Source organism: Eubalaena glacialis, chromosome 12 (assembly GCF_028564815.1).
Source record: "Eubalaena glacialis isolate mEubGla1 chromosome 12, mEubGla1.1.hap2.+ XY, whole genome shotgun sequence".
Lineage (NCBI taxonomy): Eukaryota > Metazoa > Chordata > Mammalia > Artiodactyla > Balaenidae > Eubalaena > Eubalaena glacialis.
Genome location: NC_083727.1, coordinates 40,056,515 through 40,071,088, shown reverse-complemented (window position 1 = coordinate 40,071,088; position 14,574 = coordinate 40,056,515). Strand labels below are relative to the sequence as shown.

General features: G+C 34.8%; 1 long non-coding RNA gene across 1 annotated transcript in view; it reads right to left on the bottom strand.

Annotated features, from left to right (window-relative positions):
• Positions 1-13,851, bottom strand: part of LOC133102562 (uncharacterized) — a 149,509-nt gene extending 135,658 nt beyond the window's left edge. Inside the window, exon 1 of the long non-coding RNA XR_009702991.1 lies at positions 13,734-13,851. This is a non-coding gene — a long non-coding RNA (uncharacterized LOC133102562). The remainder of the gene's footprint in view (positions 1-13,733) is intronic.
• Positions 13,852-14,574: the final 723 nt, after the last annotated feature.

Sequence of the window (14,574 nt, the reverse complement as noted above, 5' to 3'; positions counted from 1 at the left end):
AAGGGAAATAATAAAAGGGAAAATAATAAAAAATCTTTGAAAATGACATCTAGCTCCAAAAATACAACTCTAAAAAACCATTAGTCATTTTATTAAACATATTTATTAAGCTAATCAGCTGGGATGATTAGAGTAGTAAGCTGGAAAGTGAGCCGGTGGAGTTACTAAAGGAAGTTTCTTCTACCTGGGGTTGTGATGTCATGGATACAGGGCTGGGCTACAATGGCTTTGGGCTTTTGCAGAGGAAGTGGTTTTTCAGAGGACAACTACTTAGTTACCCCTCTCTGCTTTAAAAAAAGCCAGAAAATTAACCTTCAAAACTAATTTGCTGAGTTAAGAAGCCAAACAGTGCATTTGCTCTATCAGGACACCTAACAGCATCTGATAGGGAACAAGACTAGGCTTCATGGATAGCCAGGTTTGAGTCTTGGTTCTACCACTTATTGAGTGGTAGTAGGGGAGGTGACTATAGGAGGGAGGAACCTTACGCAGTGAATTATTCATTCAACACAGTTTTGCTGCATAGTTATCAGGCATTCGTCTATTTGATGGGAATCACAATTCCCACATCATAGCATTATTGTAAGAACCAAATGAATTAGCGAATCTAAAGTACTTAATACAGTGCCAGGCATACACTAATAGCTTAATATACAGCAGGTACTATTATTACAATCAGTGAAAATAGCTAGTAAAAAGCTTACCTTTGAGGATCTATTGTCCAAAGCACACATGCAAAACAACCATAAAGAAGAAGTTAGGTTACAGAGTGATTAAAGAATTAAGACTCCTAAGAAAAGTTCTTGAATTTTCTCTAGATATTTGAATCATTTTATATCTTGCTCATATTATATATCTAAGTTTATATCCAATAAATTAAAAAAATACTGTTTATTAAAGAATAAATTTTTAGTAGAAAAAGCATTTTGGAACGTGTATATATATATATATATATACACCTGTTCTTATTAATCTAGGCCAGAGATTCTCAAAGTGTGGTCCATAAAAACCTGGGGATCACTCAAGAGACTTTGAGAAAAATATATTGATAATAATGATAAGTTATTCTTTGCTTTTTTCATGGTGTTTACATTTACATTGGTGGTGCAAAAGCAATAGTGGGTAAAACTGCTGGTGCTTTAGCACAAGTCAAGAAATGGCACCGAACAATAGTAGCAGTCGTTATATTCTGCATCATCACTTGCAGTAAAGGAAAAAAAAATGCCAGTTTTACTTGAGAATATCATTGATAAACCAGTAAAAATATTAGCTTTATTAAATCTAAAACCTGGTGTATACAGGTTTTTATTATTTTGTGTGACAAAATGAGATCACACAGAAAGCACTTCTGGTGCATACCAAAATCCAAAATGTAATGATAGTCTTGAGGAAAAGCACCTATGTGATTGTTTGTGTTGTGAGATGACCTAGTCACATTTTTCATGGAATTGTTTTTATTTGAAATAATGACTGATAGACAAGGAATGGTTAATCAGACTTGTGAAGACATTTTGTCAAAAATAAATGAAGTGAGCTTGTCACTTCAAGGAAAACAATCGACACTGTTACCAATAATAAAGAATTTAAGCTTTCATAGGGAACATAATTTTGGGAAACTGGTATCTGCCACTGCAAATACCAAATGTTTAAAAACTTATCAATGGAGATCAGTGATGATATTAACAAATGAGATTTTTTTCATATTGTATAATGAAATGTGTCAATCTTTGGAAGATTTGTGTAACTCTGTGAATTGATAATCTTCTGATGAACAAGGCATGCTGTTACTACAGAAAACAAACAAAAAGACTGATAAGAGATTCAAAGTTCCATTCAAAGTTCAAGGTAGATGAGTAGATTTTAAAATAAGAGTATGAAAAGTTCACAGGCATGGTTTCAGATTCCACACTGAAAGTAACCTTTGAAAAACAATTGTCTAGTTTTGGTGTAATATTAAGGGAGAATATCCTCCATTATCTGAAGAAATTATTAAAATAAAACCCCCTTTTCCAACTACATATTTGTGTGAGGCTGAATTTTCTTCATAAACTCCAATCAAAACAATACATTTCAAAGGACAGAATACAAAAGCAGAAATGAGAATTCAGCTATCTTCTATAAAGCCAGATGATAAAGAGATATGCAGAAATTTAAAGTAATGTCACTTCTCACTATTGTTTTTGTTTTTGAAAATATAGTTACTTTTCATAAATATGTTACTTTGTTAACATGTAATGGGTTTATTATTGACATTTTAAAAAATTAATTATTTATAACAGTTCTGTTTCAATTATTATATGGTATATAATCATAGGTAGTCAATAGATATAACCCATAAAAGAAAAGTTCTTTGGGGTCTCCATAGTTTTTTTTAAGAGTGCAAATATGTTCTGAGACCAAAAAGTTTAAGAACCTCTAAAAATCAATGACCTGAGCTTCTACCTTAAGAAGTCAGAAAAAAAAAAGATCAAAGTAAACTTAAAATAACTTGACAAAAATTATTTAATAGAGATAAGAGAAAACAAACACAGAGAAATTTAATGAAGCCAATAAAGACAGCTCTTTGAAAAGGTCAACAAAATTGATAAACCCCTAGCTAGATTGATAAACCAAAAAAAGGGGAAAAAGAATATACATTACCAAAATCAATAATGAAAGGGATTCATCACAACAGATTCTACAAGTCAGACAATGATAACAAAAAATATTATGGACAATTTTATGCCAACAAATTTGACAACTTCAATGAAATTGACAAATTGCTTGAAAATACCTTGCCAAAACTGTTAAGAGATAGAACAGACAATTTGAATAGCCATCTTTCAAATAAAGTAAAACTGTTATCAAAAACCTCCCCCAAAGAAAAGTCCTGGCTATTAGTTTCACTGGTAAAATCTATCAAATATTTAAGGAAGAAATATCACTAATCTGGTACAAATTCCTTTGGAAAATATAGAGAGAACACTCGACAGTATTTGCTGGTGGATTGGATATGAAGAGTGAAAAAACAAAGGGAACAGGTTGACATATAATTTTGTTTTGTGCTACTTGGGTAAATTATGGTATTTACTAGAATAGGGAAGAAACAGATATGTGGGAAAGGAGAAAACATACATTAATAGCACTGTTTAGAACACTGAAAGTTTACTTGCCAAGTGCGTATGACAAGTCTACAATTGGGTATATGAGTCCAGAGATCTGTGGTGTAGTCCAGGGCAAGAGCTATAAGTGTGGGATTTATCAGCATGTAAAGCCATAACCGAGATTACCTGGAGACTGAATGTAATACATGGAAAAGAGAAGGAGCCACAGGACTGAATACTAAAGTACACCAGCATTGAAAGGTAGAAGAAGAAGTTAAGCTGGCAAAGGAAACTGAGAGGGCATGGGCACTGAGGTCATAGGAAAACAAGGAGATATATGGAGATGAAGACAGGGGTCTTTTCTATCAAATGTAACTGAGAGGGTAGGTACCATTGAATGTGTCTACACAAAAGTCACTGTTGACCTTGACAAGAGCATTTTTAGGGGAGGGCTGGAGAGGGGAGTCTTATTGGAGTGGGTCAAGGAGAAGAAGTTGAGATAGAGAACATAAACAACTCTTTCAATAGGTTTTACTGTAAAGGGAAGGAAAAAATGTGTTAGTGGATTGTAGATACGAGGATCAATACATTTTTTTAAGGTTATAATTCCAATGGGAAGCATCCATTAGAGAGGAATACATTAGTGATGTAAAAGAAACAGGGCTGACCTACGCCCTTGAACAGAACCAGTATGAGCAGACAGGTTGGGAGGAAAAGCAGAGAGTATGGGCAAAGACACAGGTGGGTTCCTGATTTGCTGGTGAGAAGAAAAAGGTAATCCCATCAGAGGGCTTTGGTTTTCTTTGTGAAGCATGAGGAAAGTCAGCAGATGAACCCAAGAGAAGAGGATGGGACAGAACATGAAATATTGGTGTTGGGTATAGGAAAAGTGAACACTCTGGGGAAATTTCATAGGGTTGTAGGGGAGTATTGAGTGCCCATTTGAGAAATATTGTGAATTTAAAATAAAACCATTTACCTGAGTTGTGAATTTCTACCCCAGCAATATTCAATTACTTTAACTAGCAGTAATTGGATAGTTAATCAGGGTTCTGGAATTGTCAAAACAAAGAAATATGACAGAGTGAGAGAGAAGCAGGGAGGTCGAGTGTTTTCACAACCATCCTCTCTCCCTAAGATCATCAGAGTAAAACAATTACCAAGGACCTTTTGCTTCAAATCCACTGCTAAATACAGTATGAAAGGAACTCGTTTTTTTCCAGAGTTTATGGCTATGTGTCCATGACCTCGCAGTTTTCAGTGGAAGAAGGGAAATGTAGTGCTCCGCTGCCCTGAAAATTCCTCTTGGCTTTTAGATTCCACCTTCTTCTATTTTCAGCAGTCATCTGACCATAAACACTGCTATCTCAGGTATTTCTTCTTCTAGTAGCATATTGAGAACTTGTCTGCCACCCTGCTCAAATAAAAACTTGGTTGCTATGTATTTGTTGAACCTCACACAATTCCTGAACAAGAGAGAGTTGGCTCCCTTTTTCCCGGTGACAGGAATCAGTGTGACAAAATTTCAGACACCAAAGATTTGACAGGGGCTAGAGCATGTTGACCAAGTCACTAACATTGTCCTCATCCCATCGAACTTATCCTCTGAAAGACTCACTGTGAGGTCACTGCACTTCTGATCTGTAAACCAGCAGAGATTAATTCTGTGCAGGCTGATGATCTATCTTTAGAGCTCACTGGAGTTCTTGGCTCTTCTAAAGCTCATCATGTGAAATGTTTCAGTCATCTTTGACAATGTTATCACCCAACATGCACGTGAGCTTTGCCTAACACCAATAGCCAGTCCTAAAATATAGTACTGGGCTCTAAGATCAGTTGCTCTAGACCAAAAATCTATTTTGAAAACAACAGCAACAATGACAGCAACAGGGATTTGCATATTTAATTAGTTTTCTTCCATGGCTTCATTTGGTGATTGGCAATTATCAGTAACAATGTTTATAATAGTTAATATTTACTGAGTACCATTCTAAATGTTTTATGTAGATTAACTCATTTAATCTTTGCAGCAACCTAACAAGATAGGTACTATTATCATTCCCATTTTAAAGGTAAGGAAACTGAGTCACGGATGGAGTAAGTAACCTGCTCAAGGTGAAGGTACTATATATCTGAGCTGCAATTTGAACCTTGCATCCTGGCTTCAGGAGGTAGTCATAATCACATAATATTGCCCCCATAATTTACTGGGCTTAAGTAAGAGAAATAGTTTATTTATTAGATTGTATAACCTTGTTTCTACTAAAATTTTATTTTAGAATACCATATATTTAAAATATAAGTCTGATCATTTAACTTGAGAAAGTTGTATTTGCATGAAAAAGAATCAGACTTGCTGACCTAACAGAATTCTCTAAATTCTCCTTTCTATATTATCGTCAGAAAAATTTAAGTTTTTGAACAGTATAAAATTGTTCTTATTTTACTTTTTTGGACTAACAAAACTGGCAGTTTTGTGTGGCTCAGCTTAATGCAAAGGGGAAGCTACAAATCCATATCCAGTCTAGCTCTCTGCTCTATTTCAGTATCATGATGATTTTCACTGCCATTCACGATCTCTTTCTTGGCCTCCCTTGTGTCAGGTACAACCACCACCTCTTGCTGAGAGAGCACGTCAGGGCCAGGGGCAGAACTGTAACTGAGGGACAGAATCATTTCTTACAAGACAGCACTTGGCTGCTGATGTCTGAAGACTCCTGACCTTGGCCTCATTTGCCCTGTGAGCTCTTCAGTCCAAGTTCTCAATAATGTGAGATGTGACTTGCCTCCGAAAGTAGATTAAATCCGAGCCCTTGTTTTTCAGAGAAACTCCTCTTGAAACCTAACAGCAAAAGAGTCAGTCTTTCTGATTGAAAAGTTCATTAGTTATAATAGTTCTAGAAGACTGTCAGACACTTGGGAATCATAACACCTACAACTAAATTCCTCATTTCTCCCACAGGATTTTTCAATGCTAAGAACAGCATCAATGCCAGTATTCCTGGCAAAAAAAAAACATTGCTGATTGACAATCAGAAGAATCCAGCTAATGTGTTCACTGAGTGTGAACAAGAAATGTTGTCACATCCAGAAATTCCAAAATAGTTTTCTTTCTTTAGAAAACGTGTATGTGTATCTTCCCAGGACAAGCAGCAGTTCTCTCACGTGTTTTAGTCTGTGTCATTGGTCACAGCTGAGTCAGAACAGAGGTGACCTCTGGGCTATTGCAAGTGCCAATTTCTGTATTTGGCAAGGGTGGCAGTCTGGATGTCCTCATCACATGAAAAGGTTGACAGCATGGTCATTTTAAAATTTGCCCAGAAAGCCTATAGAAGGTATGAAAGGTGGCACCCAGAAGATAAATAGCAGGGTCAGGGAATAAGAACGTGGTTGTTATCACTGGCACAGACCATTCTTCCTGTCAGCAAGATATCACCAACACGACTTTCACTGTGAGGTGACATGTTTGGGAGATACAAATAAGAGAATATAATTCCTATCCACTTCAGAAAGAGATAAGCATGAACACCTAAAAATGACATATCAGTATGAAGCAGACTGTAGAATAGCTAATGATACTTGGTTTTATAATCCCATACTCCCAAATTTCTAATAGCATTTAACAAAATTAGTGTCATTAGACAAGAAGATGTATAATCTTACAAGCGTCCTGGAAACCATCTCCATCAGCCATCATATATTAATGTATCATGCTGGAAAAATTATCTACAAATAGAGTGATGAAAAGAAAGAAAGAAATGAGCTGCTAATAGCTGGAAACAAATACAAGCACTTTCTTCATCATACTGAAAATAGTCCTGCTCTTGGCAGGAGCATGGATACCATATAATCCAATTGTCTTCTCTTTAGAAATAAGGAAACTGAGTCCAGAAAAGACAAGCAATATGTATCTTAAAAGAGCATTTCATTAAAACTCAATATACCTTCAATTTTCTTTTAAGAACTTTTTTATGATTTTCCTTCTGTCAATATTACAGAATGTCTGAGCTGCCAAAGGCTGGCTGAAAATTAAAGACCTCCAGCCCTGTTTAATACTTGAAAGCCAGTGAGGTATATATACTCAGTGTGATTCTTGGAAAAAGAGAGACATACACATGTTCTTTACATCTCATCTTCTTCAGACAACCCAATGAGCAAAGCTCTCAACAAAAATATAGACATTGAGACAGTTTATTATGGAAAAATAGGTGATTTTGAGGTCAGAAGAGTTGGGTTCCAAACAGTTAAGGTGTTTGATATGGGGTACGTTTCTGCCTTAGCCTTGTTTTGCAAATTTATAAAATGTACTTAATATTTCCTGACCTGTTGCAAAGTCCTTCAAAGCTAGATTTAAGCTTTGAACCAAATTATTCCCAATTCATGATTGTGCATGCATCTTAATCATATGTATGCGATGTATTGACCAAAAATAACATTTTAAAATTCTATTTCAAATAGTAAAAATTGAATTGTACAAAAATTAAATGTAAACTAAATGTAAATAATAATAATTTACAGGGTTATTTAGAAATTAGATGAGACACAGTATATTAAAACACAAGATATTATGCAAAATATATGGTAAATATTTACTGATAGTATCCTTTATTCATTAATTAATATATTCAACAAATATTGAATACCTGTTCTGTGTAAACCTACTACTATGATGGTTTTTTGGGTTTTTTGGGTAAGCAAAGAATTTTACACATATCCTAACGTGAGGGTCTGTTAGTATAAATGTCTTCAATAAGATGGAAAAGAGGTGTGATTACAGATGAATGACCAAGCTTCCCTTTGAATTTTAGGACCTCATACACAAGTGTTACCTCTTCACAGGTTTTTCCAGGACATTTAATGGCATTAAATCCTATTCTCACAGCAACAATCCTGTTCAGCAAAAGCATTCTTTACTTGTTTGATTAAAAAAAGAATCTTCATTCTATAGGGGAAAGGATTTCTTAAAACTCTTGGATATCTTTATTATAAAACTCATCATCAAATCCATTTAACGCTATGGCACTTTGTTTTTTATGCCTTTAGCATAGAATTTGCTACTTTACTCTAGGAACCATGAAAAACACTGTAATTTTTAACTGTGAATGCAGAATATTTTGATTAAACAGAATAAATATTTTAGGAAAGATCATCTCCTCCTTCACTTAAATTGCCTTGATTTTTCATTGCTTTCTGATTTTGACCTTTATAACATCATACTCTAGATTAGAAGCCTGGCTCTGTCACTTACTAAATTGGTGACTTTGGTTATTTAACATCCCTGAACATGGGTATCATCTGTACAATGGGGATGAGATCAAAGTTTCTTTAGGAAAATTAAATGATGTCATGTATGTTGCTGGCTCAGCACAGTGCCAGGCATCTCATACACACTCAATGACCATTTTTATTGTTTAATTAATAATACATTTTGGCAGCATACTTGATGAGATCATTGCCTTTATCCTCTTCAAAACACTTTCTCTCAGCAATTTTGGGGTATAATAAAATGAGGAGTGCACTGCCAGAGTAGCATCCTGCTCATTTTAAAATTCATAAAATGAGCCTGGCTGTAATTCTACTGTAAGAATTCCACACCACCCTTTCTTATTAATTTTATAAAGCATTCTTAATAACCTGTTTTGGCTTTTTAAATGTGAGACACCTCGCCTATTCAATATTCTGCTACAACCTAGCCACTTCCTCATGGACCTGAGCTTGTCCAAGCTGAAGTATTATACCTGTGCTTTCAAGATGGTCCTAGTTGGAGAATTTTTTCAAAAGATAGCAAGGTCCCTTCAAATTTTATGATCTTTAGCAAAGTCACTGTTTTAGATGTTGTTAAGACACTCATCAAGATGTCACTGAGAATGTAGATTTCATATGTACTAAAACTCGTAGAACAAAGAGCAAGGAAACCGCAGTGAACAAGACAGACATCATTCTTGCTCCTTGAACTTACCTTCTAGTGGGAAACAAAAAGTAAACACCAGCTTAAAATGAAATAATTGTGGTACCCGTAATGAGTAGAATGAGATGATATAACAAACACTGAGCTGAAATAGAGAGTGATGTTGCAGGGTGGTGTGGATGGATGATAATGGTAGGAACTGCCTTTAGGTAGGGGAGTTGCTGAGAATGCACCCTGAAACCCTATAAGCAAACGTTGAAAGGAAGCTAGACATACAGGATCTTGAGTAAAAGTTTTAGAATTTATTCTAAGTACAACCAGAAATCACTGAAATAATTTATATTAGGAGTGATATTATTTATGTCTTAAGATCACTTAATATCCTCTCTATGTAGACTAACCAAAAGGCATTTTGTTAAAACAAAAATGCCTTTTTTGACACATTTGACTTTTTTTTCATTTTGGTCATGATGTCATTGCTCAATTAGTTCAATAAATATGACATGTCACGGTGCTAGAAACTCGCAGAGTAAAGATAGTGAAAAATGGTCCGCATGTTTTTCTATTGGTTCATTCTAATAGCTGAACCCCTAAATACAGTGCTTTGTTATTGTGCCTATGAATCATTTATATTTCAAAACTGTGTGCTAGAATTATATTTCCTCTTCACAGGTCCAGTGTCCTATACCCTGTGTCACTCAAAGAGAAATGTTGCTATCATCAAAATCAACTCTATTTTCTAATACTTTATACCACAGTCTACTTTGCTTAATATTTTAATCATGACAGATTCATATAATATTTTTCCCCCTAGAGTTTCAGCTCTCTTCCCTTTTGGCAAAAGAATAATCTGTGTTCACAATATTCTAGAGTTTTCCATTGTCTTAATCTGGTCATTTACTGCATGGAATCTTTCTTTTTTTTCCTGGACACATACTCTCCCTGAGCACACCAGTCCCCTCCTCCAACCTGAACCAGTTATGTTCTAGATTGTCTGCACAGCTTACATGCAAACACTTCCCTTCCCTGATTCCTGAGTTGGATGCTTTCTTGGATCTCAGATCTTCCACTTTCATGGTTTTCTCCCACACGCTACTAAAGTAACACCTTAAACAATTTCTCAAGGAAAAAAAATGCATAGATGGTAAGACTTCTCAATCTTTGCATGTTTGAAAATATTTCTAGTTGGACTTTTTAGCTGACAATTTTAGCTGAGTATAAAATCATAAATTCAAAACCTTTTTCCCTCAGAACTTCAGAAGCATCTACTGTTTTCTCACCACCCCTCTACTCCCACCCCACTGAGTGAAAGCAGGGTTCCTCCTCCTTCTTTGCCTCTATATTCTCCTCCTATTCTTTATATTCATATATTCTCCTCCTATTATTTATATTCTTATACTCTCCTCATCATCTTTCTGGTAAATTTCGGAATCTTGTCTTTATACTTTGTATGTGGAAAGTTCATAATGATGTAATTTTCATGTATCCTGGTCAGGCTAAGGTAAGCATTTCTAGTCAGAAGAAATTTCCTTTTTCAGCTTTGGGAAATTTTGCTTTTATTATTTATGTGATTATTTGCTCCCTTTCACATATTCTGTTCTCTCTTTTGAGACTCCTATACAGTGAGATGTTCAGAAATTGGGCGTTTTGGAGGAATCCTCTATTTCTCTTATCATTTTTTCATATTTTCTATCTTTTTTTCTTCCTACATATTAGAAGGCTTGATCGATTTCACCTTCTAGCTCTTTCATTAAACATATTTTGGCAATTCTCTTTTTTAAATATCCAAAACCTCCTGTTTTCTCTGATCATTCATTTTTTAAATTATTTTCTTCTGTTTATGGGAATATAATAACTTTTGAATTTCCCTAAATATAGAAATTATCATTTTTAATATTCTCTTTCTTTCCCAAATTATCTCTGCTTGCCCTGGGTTTTGTTGTTTTGTTAATTATGATCTTTCTCTTCTATGCCGCTGGTTATACTCACATGTCTAATGACATCTAGAGGTCCCTTTACTTTTAATAATAAATGAATAGGCTGATGATTCAAGGTGGTTGGGTGGTTTCCTCTGCTGTTGCATTTATGCATTTGGAAGGGAAGGAAGACAGAGATCTGAGTAATTGGGTAGAGCTTGTCAAAGGGCAAGTTTCAAGCTGGAGAGTACAGATAAGAGGTCTACCCGGAGGTTTAGGTCCCCAGATGTCAACATAAATAGGGTTTTCTCTAGACACTAAAATCCACCTCAGGCAACCTTAGCTCTTCCTCAGAAAAATTTTTCAATTGTTCTAGAGAAAGCCCTTTGCTGAATTTTTTTGCATGTGGGTAAATCCCAGCTGCCTGTTTAGCACATAGGCATGTGCAGGTGGGAGGGGTAAGACCAGAAGAAGCAATTTTATAAGAGATATCTTCAATGATCTTGATTTCAACTCTACTCCTTACCCCCAAGATTTTCACTGAGAGATTGGCTCCTCCCTCCCCTGCAGCCCTTACATAGAGTGATCTGGACCATAATTTCTTTTGCTCTGTTTAATCATACATTCACTTCCATCTGCTTTCTGCTGTCCAGAAATATGTTCTATTGTTGCTTTGCTGAAGAGCATATGTGATGGCAAATATTGTTGCAGCCATTTTTGGAAAATACAATCTTCCATACTAGTAAATGCTACAGAAATAGCTACCAGTCAATTTCAGCACAGCACAGAAATGGAACAGGTGTTGGGTAAGGGAAGGGGTACACACAAAAACAACTCATTTCATCTTTATATTCCAACTCAAGAATTTAGTTAAAATACACTTACTCAGAAGACATTATTCAGAACATAAGCTTTCCTACTGTTTAATTTTTGTCCATGTATTTGCTGCCTTTTATTATTTGCTCTTTATATTCATTAAGACCTTTAGGATCTTGGAATTCAACTTAAAGAGTTCAATTCAACTTAAGGAAAATCTACTGATACTCTCTGCTCCAGGTATGCTCACAATTTTTATATTGTCTTCTCCCCAACTTAAAAATGAGTATTCTCCGATTTAAACATACAACCTATCTTGTAGCTTTTTAACTGTATATAATATTGTACCTTGTATGACTTCATTGTAAAGTCTATGGGTAAGGGACAAGTCTTTCCCATTTTTGTGTGCCACCTAATGCCCAACACTTAATAAGCATTAGTTTGATTAGTAATGAGTTCACCTTAGAAGTTCACGCACTAAATTTTATATCTTTTAGTAAAAGAAGAAGTCCTCAGGCATATTTACTTTTGTCTTATCCAGATTCTTAAACATATTGTTATATGATTTCTCAACCTACAAAACAGCAGTGCAGCGAAATAAAACCACTCTCTCTTGGACTATGAAGGAAAAAATGACTTAAGTTAATAGGCTTAAGAACAAAAAATCATCAAAAACAGCCTGAACTTTAAAAAGCACATTAGTATTAGTCTACTTAGAATATTCAGTGTAGGACAAACAAGCATTAGTAATTTCTAACTGTTTCCCTGTATTCAAGCCCAATATGAGAATCACTATTCATAACCATGACAGTATGGCATTAGGGCTAAGCACAGGAATTTGGCAGTCCAAAAGCTTAGATTCAAACTCTGACTCCTTCTTTTAATGACTACATGGCTTTGGGGATATTGTTTTTCCTATCTGAGCTTTGATTTCCTCATATTTAAGAAGAGAATAATAATTCCTATGGCTCTTAGAACATAGTAAAACTCAATTAATGCTCGTTATTACTATGCTCTTAGTCTTCATTAAAATTACTTTAGACACCTTTATTTTTTGAAAAGTATGGGCAACATTTTAGAAAGATTTCCACCTAAAATGAATCAAAGGAAAAAGAACAGGAAGTGGGAGAGGAAACTGATATTTATGTAACACCTATGATTTTTAAGCAGCTGTTTTGTTCCAGTCACTACAATAGAAATTAGATATAAATTTCCTCATTAAAAACAACACTATCATAGGTATTTTTATCTTCCTTTTATATATGAGGAAAGTAAGGCTCAGAGATAATCCCATCTATTTTTTCAATGATTCAGGTAACATTTATTGAGATTCTACTACATATCTACAAAATACTACCATAAGAAGCAGAGCCTATGGACCTGGATCCTCTTCTACCCACCATAATTTATTTCAAAACCTCATTTAAGTGAAATTAGTTATTTTCTATGCTAGGTAAGTGATTCTTTTTTATATAAATAATTATCGAATATAAATTGTAATGTGATAAATTGATGTACTCATAGTTACTAAAACATGGTCAATAAATGTTCAAAGGATATCTACATATGAAAAAAACATGAGAAAGGGAAAAGATAGAAAGTATAAAATAAACCTAAACCCTTCAAATACAAGTATTTTAATAAGCAGATCAAATCACAGAAACACTCTCTAAAGGTGTCCAAATTATTCTGTTAAACAATGATGTTATAACATTAAATATTTCCTGAAATAGTACATATTTTAGGAACCTCAAAATCTCTGTCATTATCCAAGAATTTTCTTTGTCATATCTTCCTGATAGGATTTAACTGCATAAATATATCAATAGCACATTTTTTTCCCCAGGGAAAGAGTGGTTCACCTCCTTCCCTTGTCCTTCCTAGAAGTTCCGGGTATTTTGCTATTTGTTACCATCTTTAAATTTGGCAACTTTGAAATCATGTAGGCAAAGGACTAGATCTCAATGTCACTTTAATGGGACATTTAATAAATATGATTTATTGGCTTACTTGCATGGACTCTCAAAGCTGTGGTTACTTTTCAGCTCTTGAAGGTTGCTTTGATTGGGCTGAATGTTTCATATGTGATTCAAGTGGTTTCTTCCTCTAATTCTCACTGAGGGAGCAGTTTCCTGGCTTCAGCACTCTCCTGGCAGAAAATGATGGATTCAAAAAACAGATATTGGGTCCAAGCATTTTAAACTTTTATCCATATTCATTACTTCATCATCCCATATCCAAACCATCACTGACAATGTGGCAGAAACCACACCACCTTAGCAGTTAAGAATCCCAGGGTTTGATACTGGCCCTGACATTCCTTAGTTTTATGACCTTGGCTAAGGCATTTAACCACTGAGTCTCTCACTTTCTTCATCTGTCATTTAGGTTGTAATGTATCTTCCTTTGTAAAGATAAGGCAAATAAAATTGTAATGTTTATGCAAAAAGTTTTCACTTTTTGAAGTACATGATTATGCTGGTATAAATCAAAGACTAACCCTAAAAAATGGTATCCAGTTGTACCCAACCCTGTCTTGTCTAAATAGGTCTCTCATTCTCTCACCAAATCCTCCTCATTGTACCTCAACAAACACAAGCTTATAGTCACAATTCTCTTCACTGGAGTTTACAGTCCAAACTAACATTCAATGCTCTCTCTCAGCATTACCCAGTTATCGTTTTGTTAAAAATAGTATTTGTTTAGTTTAAAGTTTATAAAGCTCTATATTATTAACTTGATTCATACAACAACCCAGTAAGCTACCTATGGAAAAGGTTATCTTTTTATTGTGGCTGTTGCATTGTAGTTGATGTCTCACTTCCTTTTGCAAACATTTGAAGTAATAGAA